This window comes from Cnephaeus nilssonii (genome assembly GCF_951640355.1).
Source record: "Cnephaeus nilssonii genome assembly, chromosome: 7".
Classification (NCBI taxonomy): domain Eukaryota; kingdom Metazoa; phylum Chordata; class Mammalia; order Chiroptera; family Vespertilionidae; genus Cnephaeus; species Cnephaeus nilssonii.
In genome coordinates this window covers 17,150,584-17,171,282 of record NC_137078.1, presented here as the reverse complement: position 1 = coordinate 17,171,282, position 20,699 = coordinate 17,150,584, and positions in this window count along the sequence as shown.

Below are 20,699 nucleotides of genomic sequence, written 5' to 3'. Positions count from 1 at the left end.
AACCTATCTTTCTTGTTCTTCGAAAGTGAAATATTTCCTGTTGCGCACACTGAACAAGTCAGTCCAAGACTAATGACGTGTCAATTGGCTGCTAAAATATTTGCTGCTAGTATTAGTGGAGAGAAATAGTGTGCCTGCATATAAGGCTCGTAAGGGAAATGAATGCAACACGATTATAGTAATCAGTCATTAACGAATGTTGTAGTTCGTTATTAACAACTAGAGGCCTGGTGCACAAAATTTGTGCATGGATAGAGTCCCTAGGCCTCACCTGCGATCAGGGACAACCTATGGGTGACTGGCAGGATGATTGGGGGGCCTCCACTGGCACCTGCCTTGGCTGGCCTGGGTCCTGCGGGCTTGGGGCAGCTCCTGCATTGAGAGTCTGCCCCTGGTGGTCAGTGCATGTCATAGCGACCGGTCATTCCACCTGTCATTTCGCCGTTTGGTCGATTTGCATATTAAGCTTTTATTATATAGGATTAGGTATAACAGAATATTATAAAAATTGAGTTACAAACTTTTTATTAAAATGTTTCTTATATACCGTTATATTGACTGGGCCACAAAAATATTCATTGTGGGCTGCGAGTTTGACATTCAGCATGCAGCTGCGAGTTTGACATTCTTGGTCTATACAATGGAATACTACACTCCTGTAAAAGAGATGGAACTCTTACCATTGGCAACAGCATGGATGGACCTGGAGAGCATTACGCTAAGCGAAATAAGCCAGTTGCAGAAAGATAAATATCACATGGTCTCACTCATTTGTGGAATATAATGAACAACATAAACTGATGAACAAAAATAGATCCAGAGACAGAGAAGCATCAAACAGACTGTCAAACCTCAGAGGGAAGGGAGGGGAGGGTGGGGGGAGGAGGTAAGAGATCAACCAAAGGACGTGTATGAATGCATATAAGCATAACCAATGGACACAGACACTAGGGAGGGAAGTTAGGGCATGTGCTAGGGGGTGGGAGTGTCCAGCGAGAGGTCAATGGGGCGGGGGGGGGGGGGGAGGAGACATGTAATACTTTAATCAATAAAGAATTTTTTTTAAAAGAAAATCAATATGCAAGAAATCATCCACAAAACCATTAGCGACCTGTACAAACTTGATACCAAATCATATAAGAATAGCACAAGAGAAGAAAGTTATAGATCATCCTCACATACAGATGGAAATGCAAAAATTAAAAATAAAGTGTTAGCCAATCAACTTCAGCAGCACAGTATATCCACTGCCCACATCTATACACATGCATATAGTCTTGTGGGGAGAAAATTAGTTTTGATATCAGAAAAGGCTAAATCTGAGTCCTGGGCTATCTATTAATTAGGTGGGTCCCCTGTTTTTTATGGTTTATAGTGTTTGTTTTGTTAAAGTGACTTCAGTCGAAAGCATTGACACAGCTACAACCCATGTTATTCTTAATCTACTCAAATGATGAAAATTGAAGTAGTTTAATTGAGAAAGCTTTGTCTTTGAGGCTATTTATTTGCCCTTAAAAATGTTAATGTTGTAATATTTTTGTTGACTAAAAGTAAATATTAACTAACACACTTTTTACAGTACAAACACATCCAAGATTGGCAGCTGAATGCTGTTTTGTTTTGAGGTGTGTGTTTTTACAGCTAAAAGCAATGTCTTCTTGGCGCTTTTCTCTGTGTAAGCTCAACGTAAGAACAATTTTCATTTCATGACATTTCCCATTGTGAGCTCTCATGGCCTTCTTAGTGGAGGGCCAGAACCAAGCACAGTTTGTACAAACTCACAAACTCTACCCACGGCATCGTTTGAATGTTCCATCATCCAGGGATGTAGGGTGTCAGCTCTGACACGCCTGCATCTCCAGGCAGTCCGGGTCCTGTAACTCATGAAGGCAGGTAGGCCAGAACCATTTCAGTACAACCCAGCCCCCAAACGCAGCCACCTTCCTCATCTCATCAGCAGAATCAATGCCACGACCCTAGACAGGCCCTCAGAGACAATAAAACCGGGTTGGTTCCCAACCAGCTGCCAAAAGTAGGCGTGTTGGCACTGTGCCTACAACCGACCCCTGAAATAGCGCCCCTCCACCCGCAGGTGGAAGGAAACTCGGCCACTTCAATTAGCAAACAACTGTGCCACAGTTTGCCTTTCTAAGTAAAACTTTACAGGCCCAATTTACTCTGTTAAAACGTTGCCACCTCAGAGTACCCCGTGACTCCGAAGAAAGCTGGCAATTGTTTTCTAGGTAATCTGAGAGTTACCGCCTGGAATTTCCCCCGATCTTTTCCTTTCATCTATTTTCCTTCCCCCACAGGTAACCTTGCACGTTACCTATTTGTGTGAGACTACCAGACCATTCCTCAGACACCTGAAGACACGCGGGTGGAGGGAAAGAGGCGTTCCTCTCTCCCCGTGAGCAGCACGGAATGCACGCTTCTTCTTGGAACCTGCATAGAAGTTAATACTAGTACTGTGGGCCTGATTGTCGTGTCTAATGACACAAGTCAGATTTGTCACTATTATCACAAAATGTGTTTAGGGATCAACATGAATCTATTATAGATGGTAAATAGCAAGTCAAGTATAATAAAAATTCTGTGGTTTACTCAGCATCATATAAGAAAAAAAACAATTATATTCTCCTCCACACATTTTTGCTTTATCTTCAATAGCTTTCTTTTTTTTTTTTAACTTTTCACATAGGTCTACTCATTGAATTAAATCCAACCATTAGAAAACATCTTAGTAAATATTAACATAGCAGATGCAATAGTCAGTATTCTTAGAGAAAGGAAATTTTCATATCCCAGGATTTTCTTATTATGGTGATAGAGGTGGAATGGAGAGAAAGAAGAGATAAAAGAAACAGTTTTCTTGAATAAAATTAATAACATTATCAATATGTTGTGGTAATGACCATATTTTGAGACCAAAATTTCTCTGTAATTTTTAAGAATGTATATATTCTTTTTTGTCCAGATGGTTTACCTACGTTAAGCTTACCTGTTTTTTAATGTTTAATTTTTACCTTTCCCAAAGAAATATCTTATTATTAGGTAAAATTTTAAATGCCAAATTGAGAAACAAAAATTTAAACTGCTATCTGACCAGGTAAGGTGAGTTTTATTTCTCTTTTAATTGACCCAAAGGAGAAGTTTCTTCATCAAATCTAATGAGCTCCCAATCACTGATGAAATTTCCTTAGATATATGAGGGAAATATTCAAGGACAGAAATTCAGAAACCAAGGAGCTCAAAGAAATCAATGCTGCTACCCCACCCGTAGGAACCATCCTAGGTGTAATCCATCCACGGTCTCAGAAGGAGGGCTCTAGTAAGCATATGTCAGAGCAAAGTATGTGTGTGTGTGTTTAAGTAAAGATGAAAAGGTCCACTCTAATTACTCTACAATAGTAAGTAAAAAAAGCTTCAAAGAAATATTGAGGGATGCTGGCAGTCAGCCAAAAATATTTAACGGTTAGCAGGACAAGTGGAGTCTTGCTGCCTATTCTTAATAATGTTTAAAGAACTCCGTTCTATTCTCAATCACTGAGGCCCTTACCCATTTGCACACCATTTATCTTTCCATACGAAGAACACTAGGCAACCATCACCCATGCCCAAGCCTTGTCCTCATGGAGAACTAAGGAAATGCAACTTCATCTAAGGGTTTCCTTTTCAATTTGTCACGGTCACGCTATTCAACTAGGAAGAAATCTGCAATCCATTAGACATTTTCTCCACGCATTAATAGTCAGAAAAAATAATTATATTTTGTAGCCATTCCTATTATTGTGTTTGTGTGTTGTTGGTTGTTTTGTGTGGTGTGTTTTGTTTTTTTTTCAGTTGGTAAATGTTCTCAAAAGGCTGTGCTTGGATAGCAGCATATAGAGTCAATTAGATTGTGAAAAAAGGAAATAACTCTAAAGAGTGGTAAGGTTTGAAGTCCTATTCCCGGAGAGAGAGGAAGATGGCCACAGAAAAGGGGGCAAAACATTTGGCATCTGTGGTACCAGGAGAGAGCTCACAACAGCATGACTGGTTCAGTAAAATAAAACCCCAAATAGCCATCCCTGTGCTTTTGAAACATTTCAAATTTATCAAGGATAGTACCAGCAATTTTATCCGGCCCTTGAATTTCATTCCTACAGGGGGAAAAGGTTAAATCAAATTTTCTGTCTCAAACCACATGGGTATTCTTGGAACATCTGAGAATGTAAGCCTTTCAATAGAAATATTTACGTAACGACCCTCGTTTTCTTCACAATAATTTGGCCAGAATCAAGTAACCATATTTGATGCAGGGGCCTATTTTAAAATGTGCCTCTGCCCTTGGCTTTTTTAACCAGTTCCAAAATACATGACATTTTATGATTTGTCATTTGCAGAACTTGCATAAATTATAGAATTTTAGGGCTGGAATCAGCCTTATATAGCATCTAATTAAAATTCTTCAGCCCTAGCCGGTTTGGCTCAATAAATAGAGCTTTGACTGCGGACTGAAGGGTCCCAGGTTCGATTCTGGTCAAGGGCACATGCCTGGGTTTCGGGCTCAATCTCCAGTAGGGAGCGTGCAGGAGGCAGCTGATCAATGATTCTCTCTCATAATTGATGTTTCTCTCTCTCTCTCCTTCCTCTCTGAAATCAATAAAAATATATTTTAAAAATAATAAAATTCTTCCATTTCCAAATTCGGAAACTAGACCCAAGGAGATTAAGTGACTTAATCCAAGGTGACAGCTCACTAGTGATGGAGTAGGGTTTGGGCCATAATCAATTTTTTTATAAAATACTGGTAACAAAATAATCAAACAAAATGTATTTTCTTCTAGAGCTAACTCTATATTCTATTTTCCAAATTTGACAGAAATGTAACATGCTATAAATAGCTAGAATTCAACAATATATTGTCTATATTCAGTTTCTATATTTATGTAGTTATAGGTGTGCTTCACATTTTTTAACATTAAATGGCATGTTTATGCAGGCGACTCTAAGTCTCAGTCACAAAATAAGAAAGAAGAGTATTTTAAAAGCAAATTCTTTCCTTGCAATATATTTCAATGTGTTAAGTAAGTAGTTCAATGCTCTGGGATTTATTATGTCTCCTTTAAACTTATGCCTCAGCACTATTGCAACATATATAATAACCATCCTTCTATTTCAAATATGGGAATTTGTTTTCTTTAAAGTATCAGATAATCATGAGAGAGGCATTATTTTATGATTACTTGACTGTATTACAGTGATATAAAATTAATAGCAGAGAAGCAACTAAAAACACTTTTACAAATATAAAGCTGTTTTTCCATTTCAACACATCTTCAGGTTTGTAGCAACTAGAATACCAAGTAAGAGCAGTGGCACTTGTATTCTGGACTTTTGTCTCTTGGTGGCATTTCATTTACTTTGTTAATTGAAATGTGAAGATGGTCAGATTATGGGAAAACTGTTATTGGTTCATGTAATTTTCAGACACACACAGCGGGCATGTCTTGTTATTGGCTAGCTGGCTATCCTTCCTTCTGACAATAGTACCTTGATTTTCCTTTGTGGGTTCTGTGGCTCTGGATGTCTAACCTTCCTCCTCCCACTACCAACACCATACTCACTTTATCTTCCACCCGCTATGTGGAAACATGACCCAGAGCTAACCACTGGATTCCCTCCCCTTGTCAAGGTGATTGGTTTGGAAACAGGCACAGAAGGAAGTCAATCCGTAAGACCGAACCTTAGGACTTTCAGTGGAAAGATCATAAAAGAGGTTTTCTTTATACTAAGCTTAGAAGACAAGGATTGAGAATAGCCATTTTACCATTTTATAAGGAGACCCTGCCTGAAAAAAGGAAACCACACAGGAAAGTGGAGTGGAGAGAAATCTACTGATGCTTTTAACATTACCCACATCTTTGGATCCAGTGAAGCCTGATTACAGACTATCTTTGACATTTCAGTGACATGTGTTAACAAGTCCCCCTACCACCACCCTGCTTTTACTTAAATCAGTGTGAGTTGCATTTTATTCCCTTGCAGCTAAAAGACTTTTAACTAATATCAAGCAGCAGAGGCTTAAACTAGAAAGTGACAAGAATCTTTGACTTTGTCCCTTGAATTAATTTTACCCATTTAGACAGCAAACATTAAAGGTTTAAGCAATTGGGGTTTCAAATTTCGAGCTCTTCAAATTTTCTCCATCTAAATCTCACCTTTTCTCACAGCCTTCCAAGGTTTTGCTCTCTAGATGGCAGGCTGGCTCTTGAGAGTCCCAGAAAATCCTTAAAATATACTAGTATACAAACTACAAAACCTGAGCAATATTTTGGATTCCTCATCTTCTCATTAGCTGAAGGGTTAGCCCAAGCGAAGCATGAGTGGGTCAGCATTTCCAGGTGGGATCTGTCAAGCTGTCACCAAAACCCCAAAAGACAAGTGTTTTACTGAACTAGAAGGATTTCCCAGCACTGTAAGAATGCTCATATCAGGAAACATGAGCATTTGGGCCATAATATTTTAGGTGTTTTTTTTAAATAAAAGTATGTTTGAAAAAGGTGAAAGTCATGTATATCTAAGTTCACAATTTTAACGAGCTTATAATAATATTTTAATATGCCTGATGTAAAAATCAATTATTATAATTCTATTCATGATTGTGCTGAGTTTCCTCATCTTCTCAAATGCCTGGTAATGGAAAATTTTTCTGTGTTCAAGACATGGCTGTTTTTCTTATGCCCGCCTCATCATCATTTGCAGAAGTAAATTTAACAGAGTCACTGTCCTGGGATCTCACATCATAATGTGATTTAATATCATTATGTGGAGATGTCGGTGTAGGGGTAGGAAATTTAACAGATATAACTCGTATGTTCTGTCATATTTTTTAATATTTTGAATGTTTCTAAGAGCATAAGTTTGAGATAAGTTTATTTTAGAAGAAACCATGAAAGGCAAAAGTGACCTTAAAAAGAAGGTTTAAACAATTTTAGCTAGTAATCATGGCTTATAAAAAGATACTACCATCTTAAAATGTAACAGTATTTTTGTTTAGATAGCTCTTTCTAGTTTAGAAATTATCTAATACCACCCCAGCAATCTTACAAAATAGGTAAAAGAAACATTACCCCTTCTCTACTAAATAAGAAAAAGAGGCTCAAGTCCTGCAGCTGCTAAATGTCAGACTTGGGTGTTTTGCGTTGCCTCGTACATTTGGATTGGTTACCAGAAAGCATCAAATCAAGAGCATTTCCTATTTAGGCATCAGTCCAGGGTATTTCCTACTTACCCACCAATATCATGACCAAATTGCTAAACCTGGGTCCAGTTATCTCTAATAAAATCTTACCATGAGGTTTGAAAAGGAAGAAATTAATATGTAAAAGCCTAAAGAATGCCATAGAGACAAATTCTAGAGTGTTGGCTCCATACGTTCTCCAAGTTGCCTGTCATAGTTTCCTCTTCACCACCAACACTCTCTCTACACACAGACATCGCTCCAAAACTGTTTTCAGTGCATGAACAGATCTATCCAACTTAATCAGTAAAACCTAGCAAATCTATGGGACTGCATTTTATACACGTATTATCATGAAACCAAACAAGCTGTGAATAACACAGGCATCGTTCTTAATGAATAACCAAACCTTCCTCACTGGGACCAGATCCCTTGAAAGGACCCTGAAGAGGTGGCAAACCCCAGAGAGGGAAGAGCCTAATAGAGAGTGATGAGGGCTGACCAGCCTCTTAGAGATTTATGTGACCCAGCATGAAGGGAAATAGCAGAATAAGTCTCTGGCTCCGCCGATTTAGGAGAAAGAGCCTGAGTCCCAGTGAGTTAGGGTGGACATGTTGAGGGTTTTCTCAGCAATGACTTTCCTGAAATGACCAAAAGCCAACACCACACACAGTCATAGAACCATTCAAGATCTCCAGAATCAGCTAAAACTCCCAGGAAAACTGAGAGTAGGGAAACCCCAAATTAACTGTGATTAAGTCTGCTTCCCTGTTGAAATTGGTCCTCAAAATGAAATAAAATTGATTTGCAAATTAAGAAAATTATGTATTGCACACACCTGAGCTGCTGACTGAGATTTACACTCCTAGGAAGTCAAAGGACAACATGACTATGCTTAATATGAAGAATTTCAATAAAATATTGCTAAGGCAAAATAAAAACTTTCATACTATTAAATCCTTCTACTACTTTTTGTTCTTCTACATGAGTTATGTGTGCACATTTTTATGCATAGACTTTATTTGCTCAACAAATATTCATTAAGGACTTTTTATACATAAGTTGCTAACTAGATACTGTGAGAAATACAAAAAAAATATACAACATACAGTAACTTCTCTCAAGTGACTTATAATCTAAGTGGGGACAGGGAGACAGATTAAACCACAATTTTGTATATTGGCATGTGCCAAATAAGTCATAGAAATGATAAAAGTTTTATGAGTTTAGACAATTGAGAAATCAGTATGCAGGAATTGCCAAAGAAAACTTCACAGAGAATGTTTTTTCTAACAGTGGATAAAGACATGTTGGTGGTCATAAAATCATTTTAAGGAGTTATGACCAAGATTTAAACTGGACAAGATAGAGTGGGGTAGATTATGATAGAGTAGGGCAGGAACTATGCAATGGTGAATGGAAAGATTATGTCAATATCACTAAGAGGGATGTCTGGAATTATTCTAATTAAAATATTTTTTCTTTGACATCTGAAGGCTAATTTCCATTGGAAAGCTTTAATCAACTGAACAATAGCATTCCTCTTAAATCACGTTTTAATAATGAATTCATAGCATATATATATATATATATATATATATATATATATATATATATTCTATCTAATAAAAGAGTAATATGCAAATTGACCATCACACTAACACACAAGATGGCTGCCCCCATGTGGTCAAAGATGGCTGCCCCCATGTGGACACAAGATGGCCACCACAAGATGGCCAGCAGGGGAGGGCAGTTGGGAGGAACCAGGCCTGCAGGGGAGGGCAGTTAGGGGTGACTAGGCCGGCAGAGGAGGGAAGTTGGGGGCGACTGGGCCTGCAGGGAAGGGCAGTTGGGGGGGACCCAGGCTTGCAGGGGAGGGCAGTTAGGGTCAATCAGGCTGGCAGGGGAGCAGTTAGGCATCAATCAGGCTGGCAGGGGAGTGGTTAGGGGGTGATCAGGCTGATAGGCAGAAGTGGTTAGGGGCAATCAGGAAGGCAGGCAGGCGAACAGTTGGGAGCCAGCAGTCCTGGATTGTGAGAGGGATGTCCGACTGCCCATTTAGGGTAGGATCGGGCCTAAATGGGCAGTCGGACATCCCTCGAGGGGTCCCAGATTGGAGAGGGTGCAGTCTGGGCTGAGGGACACCCCCCCCCCCCCGTGCACAAATTTTGTGCACCGGGCCTCTAATATATATATACATATATTTAGTGCCTTTTGAAATAATCTCTTTATTCCCTACCACCACCCACTAATTCTAATAAAACCAACACACACACACACACACACACACACACACACACACACACACACACTCACAATGTCTTTGGGGCTAGATCTAGATAAAGGTAAATGTAGCACCCTCCACCTGCACATACACAATGATTCTTACAACCTCAATCCCTATGGCTCAACCTAAATAAGTCCCAAATCCTCCTCTGTGACTTAAAATGCATCACTCCCACCTGTTTCCAAAACATGATTTCTCAGAGAGCTGGTAAAGCAGTAAGAAATGACACTAATGCTTTCTATGAGCACTTTGCTTCTCTACAAACTACATCCCATGCAAAAATCTACTGATAAGGTTTACCCTGTTCCCAAGTTATCTAGTAATTAGAATTCCTCTCAGCAGGAAAGAATGCCATAAATGTTGAGCAGAGAGAAGGAAATTGGAAGGGCTCCAGAATCTTTTCACTATTGGCTCAGTTGGCTCAACTGGTAGACACAATGTTTCTGTCTTTAGCTGGATGTCATTATATAACATCTGAGTCAGGAACAGAAAAATATTTATTATTACTTTATGCCTTGTAGTAATTATTCTTAAAACACTAAGGAATCAACCAGCAGAGGGAACCCTAGAAGTTTACTCATAATGACCAGAGGTAGGTCATGCATGGGAAATGAACATCTTGAAAAAGAATATATAAAGATACTTTCATAAGAAGAACTCAAAACCAATCAGCACATTTCTATCTGTCCCTACTATGTGTGAGACTAAGATATCATTTCAAATTAAGGAGTTTTGAGAAGCAAACATTGATGTACAGAGTCTGGATTCCTTTTGGATTTGTTTTCTGACAGTTCACAATGCACCAAATTGATTCTTGCCATATACATTCACAGCCCCAGGTCTGATGTCCTGGACTGTTTCATCTCATCATCCCAGGGAACATCACTGAGCAATTTAATAGAATCTTCCAGATAAGACAAGTCATGCTCAATACCAGGTTAATGAAATTGTTGTGGTCATTGCCTCCGCATACATCTTTTTTGCTAAAGAATGTGTGGGCTTTAAACAATCACATAAACCTCTATTCCTTAAGCAACCATGTAAAATTCTTAAATTATTTCTGCTGGGTACTTTCTCTGTGCAGTCCCTTTTAGTCTCTTCACCATTTTTATAGATGTAATCAATTATTTCAGTCAAGCTAAGTACCCTGCCAACTTTCCAGAATTTCTAGCACGATTTTAACTACCAGCTTGGGGTTTTATTCAGTATGAGCATAAAAGTTATTATATTCTAATTGCTTGTGATTGTTACTACATTGAGATTTATTTTTGTTGGTTATTTCAAGAGACTCTTAAAATGAGTTTAGTGACTTCATTCTGGTTTTCCTGATTGATTCTATTATTAGGACTGTGGAAGCCTGGGGCCTTTTGGCCTTGCTGAACATCTTGAACAATTTTTTAAACAGTTTGGGTTTGGCAAAACCTATTTTGCCAAGAACATTACCCCTTAATTTTTAAAAACCATGTGCATTTTAAGGAAAATGTAACCCATATGTTCCTAATTCCCCTGTCCTAAACACATCAAAATGTTTTGTAAGAACCACTTGATTTCCAAGAAGTCTTATGAGTCTTCCTTATAAGACCTTTAAAGCTATTTTCTTTTAAAACAGGAAGTTACTTCTGCCAAGGATAAAGTTATTTAGACACCAACTGTTTCAAGAAACTCATGAACTAAGGACATATTTTATTATTCTCAGACATATTTATTGAATAAAATAGTAGACAAAAATAAAAAACCTAACTATGAGAGAACCAAATCAAATAAAGAAACATGTTTGGAATATATGTATGTTTTCTGAATTCTCATACATTGAAATACTGGTTATAGATTTCCTATTTGACAAGAATACATGCTTCAAAGCAGTTTGCTGTGAATTATAGTTATTTTGTTGTTGGACAAAAGATATTCTAGAATAGTATTTGAATATCTTCACTCAACATGTTACAAATTAATATTTCCAGGGTCTTTTGGAAATTTCAATTCATTTTCATTTTAATGACTATCTATATATCTAATTTCAACAGTAAAAATAGAAGAATATTAACAAGCCTAAGTCTCTGTACATTTTTGCATAAGTACATATGTGAGTGTATGTGTGTGTGTCTGTCTACGCATGTATGCATGTATGTGAAATCCTAACTCTTTTGCAGCTTCCTTCATGAATCTCTCAGAGTTCAAACCACTAGACTCTGACTCCTCAAAATGGCAGAATTTGGTAATTCTTCTTCTTCTTCTAGATGCACAGGCTAATGTGTCAACACAAGTTTGTCACTTTGAGAGGGTAGTATTTTCCCCCAAGACTACCGTGTAAAGAACAACCTACCAGACCAGTTTCTGTCTGGGTTTTCTGGATATTTTTATATTCTCTCTTTTCCATCTTACTCTCAAATATCAGATAAAAAGAGAAAATATGTTTTTCCCATGCCTCAAGTCTTCAAGGACCCACCTCTTTGCTTTTCCCAAATTAGATCTTCCCTTAGATCCACCCCATTTTGGATAATCCTGGAGGCAAAGACCGCTGATCCCACTGGCATGTTGCTGAAGCTTCCATGTTTAGCCTCCTCCCTCTCTGTCACAACACTGCCTAGCTTGTGTATTATTACTCCCATCTGTAAACCAGCCTGACACTGTGCACTCAGAAATGATCCAATAGATATCACAGCAAATCTGTTCAAAAGGTAAATTTTCTGATTTGTAAGTAGCCGTATGGTTGGTGCCCAATAACATGAGACAATGGATGTGTTAATTAGCTTGATTGTGGTCATCATTCCATAATATATAGATACTAGAGGCCCACTGCAAGAAATTCGTGCATGGGGGTGTGTGTCCCTCAGCCCAGACTGCACCCTCTCCAATCTGGGACCCCTCGAGGGATGTCCGACTGCCCATTTAGGCCCGATCCTAACCTAAACAGGCAGTCGGACATCCCTCTCACAATCCAGGACTGCTGGCTCCCAACTGCTCACCTGCCTGCCTTCCTGATTGCCCCTAACCACTTCTGCCTGTCAGCCTGATCACCCCCTAACCACTCCCCTGCCAGCCTGATTGATGCCTAACTGCTCCCCTGCCAGCCTGATTGCCCCTAACTGCCCTCCCCTGCAGGCTTGATCACCCCCAACTGCCCTCCCTTGCAGGCCTGGTCCCTCCCAACTTCCCTGCCCTCTTGGCCTTCTTGTGGTGGCCATCTTTTGTCCACATGGGGGGCAGCCATCTTTGACCACATGGGGGCAGCCATCTTGTGTGTTGGAGTGATGGTCAATTTGCATAGTACTCATTTATTAGATAGGATAGAGGCCTGGTGCATGGGTAGGGGCCAGCTGGTTTGCCCTGAAGGGTGTCCCGGGTAAGGGTAGGGATTCACTTGGGGCATGGGGCGGCCTGGGTGAGGGGCCTGTGGTGGTTTGCAGACCAGCCACACCCCCAGGCAACCCAAGCGGAGCCCCTTGTATCTGGGATTTATTTATCTTCTATAATTGAAACTTTGTAGCCTTGAGCAGAGCCAAGCCTCCTGCTCGTTTCATGGCCACAGCCATTTTTGTTGGGATTTATTTATCTTCTATAATTGAAACTTTGTAGCCTTGAGGGGAGGCCAAGGCAGGCCAGGGCAGGTGGAAAGCTTGGCTTCCTCCATCACCGGGGGCAACTCAAGTCTCCTGCTCTCTCCAGCTCCACGGCTGCCACCATGTTTTTGGGATTTATTTATCTTCTATAATTGAAACTTTATAGCCTTGAGTGGAGTTCAGGGCTGGCCAAGGTGTGCAGGAAGCTTGGCTTCCTCCATCACTGGGGGCAACTCAAGCCTCCTTCTCTCTCCGTGGCCGCAGCCATCTTGGTTGGGTTAATTTGCATACTCACTCCTGATTGGCTGGTGGGCGTGGCTTGTGGGTGTAGCGGAGGTACGGTCAATTTGCATATTACTCTTTTATTAGATAGGATATCAAATCATGTTGTACACCTTAAATGCATAGAATTGTTATTTGTCAATTACACCTCAATAAAGCTGGTAAAAATATGAGAAATTATATCGCCTGGCTCTTTGTGAATATAATTTGTTATATAGTAATGTCACTGTACTATTTTAAAATGTATAAATGAGAAACACAGAATAGATAAGTCATTTTTATCTTCTTCAGGACTCAGTTTCCTCATATGTAAAGTGATGTAAGTGGATGACATGATTTCTACTATTATTTACTGCACAAACTTTTATAAACCTATTCTTAACATAAATTTTCCAGAAATCTTGAAAGTGAAGAAATTATTGGCAGATGATATTCAAGGCACACAGTGTTCTCCATGGAAATATTTACTGTTCAGCTTTGAGTTCCTGTGGCATGCCAGGTACTTTGCCCTCCTGGATTTTAGAGGAGCTTTTATAAATAAGTATCAAAACAGCTGTGACAATGCCTGATTAGAATTTTCATGGATAAGGAAGAAAAGTAGAGGCTAGAAACTCTCTGTACTTGACATGAAGGTATAAAAACAATGGTTGATCAGTCTCAGGGGATAGTGGGCAGGGAAGGGCCAAAGGCAGGGCAATAATGAGAGCTAATCAGAAACAAGATTGGATATCTTAAGAAGGTAAAAAGAAGATTAAAATTATTTCAAAAGTAATGTATAATTTTTTTTTAATTTCACTATTTTTTCACAAAATATACTTTGTGTTTTTCCTTTCTTTAAAACTAAAAGTTTTATCAGTTTTAAAACAATGGAAATAGTCTGCAGCTATGAACATTCTTGTACAAGATTTTATAGACATGTGTTTTCATTTTGTTGGGCAAATAACTAGAAGAATTGCTGGATGGTAAGGTAAGTGAATGTTTAAATTTTTAAGAAACTATCAAATTATTTTCTAAAGTGACAGTACTATTTTGCATTCCCTTTAGCAATGTAAGTAGTTTAATTGCTCCATATTCTAGCCAACACTGGGTATTGTCAGTACTCTTAATTTCAGTCATTCTGGGGGATGTGTAATGATGTGCCATTGTGGTTTTACTTACATTTTTTTATAACTAGTGACGTTGAGCATATTTTCACATACTTTGTGGACATTTACATATCTTTTTATGTCAAATATTTTGCTTTTTTAAAAAAAGTGGCTTATTAATTGTCCTATCATAGCTGCAGACTAGAAACAACCCAAATGGTTATCAATAGTTAAATGAATAAACAAGTGGTTGAATAATTATACAATATAATGCTACCTATCTATAAAAAGTAGCAAACTTCTGATGTACATAATGTCAAGGATAAATCTTAAAATCAATATGCTAAGTGAAAGAAGCCAGGCACATGCATACTGTATGATTTCATTAATGTAATGTGAAATTCTAGAAGAGGAAAAAACAAACCCACTAATATATACTTACAGAAAACATATCACTAGTTATTTGAGACTGGGAATAGGGAGGATTGTATGTAAAGGAGGCACAAAGTAAATTAGGTTGGGGGTAGGGGGTTTAATAGAAATGTTCTATATCTTGACTTGGATGATGGTTGCATGACTATATACATGTGGGTGAGTCATTGTCTGTGAGTATACCTCAGTAAAGACTTGAAAGTAAAATAGTTTGTTATGATATTAATGTAAAAGATTTTAATCATATTAAGCAATAAAATCAAGTTTAAAAAATAATAGAAATATACAGTGATTGAATTTCTTAATTTTTTAAACAATTCCTGTCACTTTAGTTTGGGTATGTATTTCTATGTGATGCTTTTCTTCTAAGTTCTCTATGGCCCAATGTACTACAACTGCCACCAAGGGGGGGGAGGGAGAGGGAGGATAAAAAGGACCATCAGAAATATTATTGGAATAAAATTAAAAACATATAGAATCCTGCTTTCTCCAGGCTTGGAGTACCTGACACTTTGGTTACATAGCAATACAAGGGGCCGCACTTGAGCTGTAAGAGCACCTCAGAAACTTCACAAAATGTAGTAAATTAATGGCAAGAATGTGACATGGTGAGGGTATTTTAAAAAATATAACTCTTTAATCTGAAAAGACAAGGACAAGTTCAGTCATAATCAAAGTTTTTAAAGTGTGAAGAGACTATAAGAAGGATATTCAGATACTTTTATGCCCCTTAACAATTAAAAAAATTCATGAAGTAAATAATACACAGTAGATTTCCCATGTGTTTAAAATAGTAAATGGTAGGTCCATCCATAATTTTCTACTAAGTTAACCTAAAGCTTTCTGAATATAAAGAATCAGTATTTTTTTTTAATTTTTATTGCTGATTGCAGATTTATTGCTGATTAAAGTATTACAGATGTCCCTCCTCCCCCATTGTCTCCATCTAGCCCATACCTACCCCATGCCCCAGGCCTTCACCACACTATTACCTGTGTCGATGGGTTATGTATATACTAGTATGTATACAAGTTCTTTAGTTAATAACATCCCACTCACCCACCCACCCCAGCTTAAACAACAAGTCTTTCCCAGGTGAATCATCTATTGGTGATACCATTAGAGGCAGATCCCGTCTTATGAATATGACCCAATGGAAAAAATTTAATGAATTGTTCTTAACAAAGAGCTGGTGCTTCAAAATTATATTAGAGCCACAATTGTTGCAATATTTCCAACATTTTACACAAGGTTGGACTTTTTTTTATCTGTAACTTTTGATTAAGGCATGGAAGGAGACGAGAGTGATTTTACTAGTGGAAGCAACCAGGGCATAAATAGTCATCTCTTACTATTTATTGTTCATGAATATTGTGTTTGATAAAGAAGAAAGAGAGAGAGAGAGAAATAAGAAAGAACTTGAGATTTAAATATATTTTTAAAATAGAACTATTAATCTAACCAGCTTTAGCTACAATAGTTAGAAAACATTTTTTGAAAAACAGAAAAAGTAATGAAGAATACCAACAAAATTCTGGCTAAAATGCATTTTTATTTTTTATAAATTAAGTCTTGACTGTTGTCTTTTTAAATTTACTTTCATATCATTTAACTCGCAAAGACAAGGACAAGGACAGTCTTTAATTCCTCTAGAGGAATTAAAGGTCATTGTGTTGAGGAATGTAATGAAGTAAAGGAAAAATATGCTTTTGGTGAATATAGGTAATACCAAGGAAAAGTTTTCTGTGTGATAAAAAAAAAATTTAACTCAGAAATGCTTACCTATGATCTATTAAATGGACCACTTTATTTTTGAACCATGCACAGCGACTTTTAAAGGTAAAATTACCTAGATCTGAAAAGCTTTCATCACTAGGGAAGTATTCAAACTTACCACTATTAAATAATTACACTTATTTAACTAAATCTAGCATGTTTGGTCAATCTTTTCTTCTTTTATATTAAGCTGTGCTGACCAATACCCACTTTAGCAATAGTTTACAAATGCCTCATTCCAACCCTGTAATGAAATCCACCAGGTTTGTGATAACAGTAATAACACAAAACAGGTTTTATTTTGTTTATGGATTGTGGGTAAACAACAAAATTCATGAAGAAGCAAACTGTTTACACCTGTTAGGTGGATGAGCTTTTCCAGAAGAGCAGGATTTAGTGCCCTCAAGGAGGCAATTTATTAATGGAGCAAGAGATGTATTTTCATTTCACTGATCTGAATAGAGCAAAGCATCATCATTAAACATGTACTTTAGGGCAGTTGGATTCCTTTATCAGGTATTATGTGAACTCTGTTTAAATACACATCCAATCTTCCCAAGCAATCATAGCAACATGATAATACTTATTATATCATTCTGAAATGTAATCATATATTAATAGTGAGACTGAAGCAAAGCCCTAATCTTGAAGTCAGGACATCTTAGTTTGTATGACCTACCATGGGCAAAACAGTTAAACACAATTCCTTCAACTATAAACATGAAAGTTTAACAAGATGATCTCTAAAATTCATTTCAATTATAGCACAAGATTATTGCTCATTTTCTTCTCAATGTGCTAACTTATGTTTTCCAAGTTGTATTAAAAACATTTTTCTTTCAGTAATGCCTCTTCCCCGCTCATCCCAAAGACACACATAATTACCACGAATTAAAACAAGATTTTAAGTGCACTATTCTTTCGAAACATATGGAAAAGCCAAGACAATGCAAAAGTTTTATGATTGTGGCAAAATCACTTAGCAAATAATTTCCATGCCCAAATAACATGAGTTTGGGCCAAGTCATCTCATTTCTCACCTCCTCTATTTTCCATACTAAAAATAGAGGATCACTTGCTCATTTTTAAAGTAGGTGTTAAAAAGTTTCTTGGACATTAGGAAAAAAGACAAAACCATGATGTAAAGCAAAACTTGATTATATCTTTTTAAAAACTTGTAAATCTATTTTCAGAACTTGATTGGCTCAGCCATCAAGTATATTGTAAAGAAATGAGTGAAGAAGAATATCCTAGAACTAAAATTCAAGCCAGATTAACTTCAGTGTGACAAATCCAAGGTAACAAATTTTAGGTTATTGGGGAAATGGAGGAGTAATGAACCAAACAATCATACAGCTCATCACTATTGCTGTCTCTGGTGTATTTCAGAATTCAGAATTTAGCCCCTTAGAATTCTGATACATTCCTAAACAGGAGCCACCATGTAGTTGTGGCATACAGGCACAGCAAAAATACCAACTCGTTGATTTCATTTTGTTTAGATAAAGTTACACTTTACATTTTAGCACATTCACAAGCACCCTAAAACATTTAGACTGCTATCTCTTTGAATGTAGGACTTCTGCTTTGCTTCTTTTTGTTTCCCAACACCTACCACTATGCACATCCTATATAATAAAAGGATAATATGCAAATTGACCCTAAAGGCAGAATGATCGGGAACAACCGGTCACTATGCCGAGCACTGACCACCAGGGGGAAGATGCTCAATGCAGGAGCTGCCCCCTGGTGGTCAGTGCACTCCCACAGGGGGAGCTCCGCTCAGCCACAAGCCAGACTGACGGCTGCAAGCGCAGCAGCAGCAGCGGTGGGAGCCTCTCCTGCCTCCTTCACAGTGCAAAGCCGTCAGTCAGACATTCCCCAAGGGCTCCTGGGCTGCCAAAGGGATGTCTGACTGCCAGGTGAGACACGATCCCCTGGGGAGTGGGACTAAGCTGGCAGGTGGACATCTCCTGAGGGGTCCCATACTGCAAGAGGGCACAGGCCAGGCTGAGGTATGCCCCCACCCCACCCCAAGAGCACGAATTTTCGTGCATCAGGCCTCTAGTAGAAAATAACTGACACAAATGTGTTGCATAAATAAGTGTTTGATATGTACTTTCTTTAAGGTTGAACAAGAATTGAATATTAACAAAAATAATAAAATACTTTAATCTACTCAGTATTCACTGGTGCCAGGCATTTACCCACTTTACCTTCAATCTACAAAACTACCATATGAGGTATTATCATCTCCCTTTTCACAGACAAGGACATTCCCAAGAAATTAAGTAAATTGTCCACCGTTATATAGCTAGGAATCTGTAGCACAAAACTCAACCAATCTGTCTGGCAGCGAAGTCTGTGCTCTTTGCATTTCAACACATGTGTTCTCCTTGGTCACTGCTTTAACCACAAGCCATCCAACGTACATATAACTTTATGAATACTTATGAAAAAGCACAGAGAAAAATGTGGTTCTGCTTTAGGGCTGGCTAATATCATCCAAACAGATCTCCAACTAATCCTAAATTTGTCTTATAGCTAGGTAGTTTTGTTTTGTTTTACCAAAAATATTTTTAAAAGCTTTTCTGTCAGAGGGAAAGCCTGTCTGAAAGGACATACGTACACCAGTACAAAGGAATAAAATAAAAGGGACACTAAATGTTCTGGGCAACTTCTAAGCTTGCTAGAGGAACAATAGAGGGATGAGGAGGCCTGGGAGAAAGGAAAGGCAACTATCGCAGTCCTTCCAATTACCTTAAATCCTCAAAACTTAAGCTCTTGAGCCAGAGTCCTAATCATCTTCCTTAATTACTTGCTCTTGTCCTGGGCCCCTTTTTCATTGGTGAAGGAGGCCATGGTAATGACCAAGCCCTCCAAAATTATGACTCAGACCTCGTGCCCCTCCCCCCCACACACACACACACATTTCAATTACTTGTGTTGGGGGAAGTTGAAGAATCAAGATGGGTCACACAGGATCACCCAACAAACAGGATGTGAAGAGTAGTAGTTCTGGCCTTTAAGCAAGATTCACTCTTCTTATAGAATGTTCTTCTTACAACCTTTGTCATCAGAAGCGGTGCCTCATCCATATTGGTTATACATCCTCCCACAGTTTAGTTACTGTACTGTGTCACTTGGGCTCATTCACTGTAAAGGTTGCTGCTTTGGGGGATTATCTGTCATGTACTCAAATTCTTCTTCATTCATGGCATGGCAATATGGTAAACACCAGAACCTAATGTTTGCCTTTTAAAAATAGTTGCAAAACAGAAACATTCTTATTAATTGACTTTCTTTCTTCAGTTTCTAAAAGGAGATGGTCATAAGTGAAATATGACTATTTCTCAACAATTCACTAAGCCTAAATTTTATATTTATAGCTACGATGCATACACATGCATAACAAATTCCATACCCATATTTGTCATACATATTTCAAGATATTAAAATATTTTACAAGATTTGTACAAACTGTTTTATATACATTACCTCACAAGAAACCTAGAAGGTAATAATGCAAAAGAAAATGAGACTTGGAGAAATGAACATGCCCAAAGTTGTGTAGCTATTTAAACAAGCTTTATAAAGTGCTTAACTAAATAGATCACTCCCAAGCCCTTTGGAACAAATTAATTATATCTTCTGAATTAGAAAAAAAAATTATTATTTAAATCACTATTTTTGCTCTTATTATATACTGGTCTATATTGACAGTCACTGTAAGTGTCCAGTCACATCATCAAAGGTTGTCATCTCTTTAAGGCTAAAGAATCTGATGAAAGCTATGAACTATTTCCCCAGAGAAATTCATACATCCATCATAGTTGTTCAGCCTTCTGTACTCTGCCTGTAGGCTTGGGGATCCATGTACCCTAGAGAACCATGAGCTCTAGGTTCAAAAGACCTCACCCGCTGTCTCACCTTATTTCCTGTCTTCCGCAGGGCTGTGTCTTGCACAGTTTTGTTCTCAAAAAAAATGTTAACTTTGAAAGAGAAAGACACTTGCTATAAACCTTGAAATCTTTATAGTCCAGGAGGCTATA